Genomic DNA, 638 nt, shown 5'->3' with positions numbered 1-638 from the left:
TCTCTCTGTGTCTCCCACACATCGGGGGGGTGGGGCGGTGGGGGGGTGGGGGGCTCCTCTCGCTAAACAGCGAGGATTCCTCGAGTCTCTTCCTAATGTGACTGTGCTTTGACTCGCAGAAAAGAGGGTTGTAAATCCCACCGCCCCCCCCTCCCCCCAATTCTGTCCTCCCACTTCTGTCTGCTGCTCCACTTATCTCTCCTCCTCTCTCTCTCTCTCTCATTCTGTGTCTTTTTCCCCAGCCTCCCCCTCCCCCCCTCCCTCTCTCCCCAACTTGGTGTCGTTCGCTCTCTCCTCTGACAGTTTTCTCTCTCTCTCTCTCTCTCTCTCTCTCTCGGCTTTCTCCGCAGAGCTCTCGCGTCTCGGCGCCACATTCCAGAAGTTTCTAAACGCCGGTCAACGACCCCGGAGGGCCGAGGCGTGGCGAGGCAGCCAGACGATATCCTTCATCCCCACCGCCCTCATCCGCAGAGACAAGACATACGGGAAGGATAGAGAGCGGAGGAGGAGGAGGAGGAGGAGGAGGAGGAGAGTGTGTGAGTGAGTGAGTTCTTCGGAGAAGAAGAAGAACCAGTGTTTGTTTGGACATAGTGTCTCTGAGAGCGAGAGAGCTGATCCAAGGTCAAGGCCTCCTCCAA

General features: G+C 57.7%; 1 protein-coding gene across 1 annotated transcript in view; it reads left to right on the top strand.

Annotated features, from left to right (window-relative positions):
- The first annotated feature begins 355 nt into the window (after positions 1-355).
- Positions 356-638, top strand: part of zgc:154093 (uncharacterized protein LOC777623 homolog) — a 2,057-nt gene continuing 1,774 nt past the window's right edge. Inside the window, exon 1 of the mRNA XM_056283536.1 lies at positions 356-638. This exon is cut by the window's right edge and continues 1,774 nt beyond it. The gene's annotated coding sequence lies outside the window, so the exon portion shown is untranslated.

The sequence above is a fragment of the Lampris incognitus genome, chromosome 7 (assembly GCF_029633865.1).
Source record: "Lampris incognitus isolate fLamInc1 chromosome 7, fLamInc1.hap2, whole genome shotgun sequence".
In the NCBI taxonomy this organism is placed as follows: Eukaryota; Metazoa; Chordata; class Actinopteri; order Lampriformes; family Lampridae; genus Lampris; species Lampris incognitus.
This window is presented reverse-complemented; position numbering and strand designations above follow the sequence as displayed.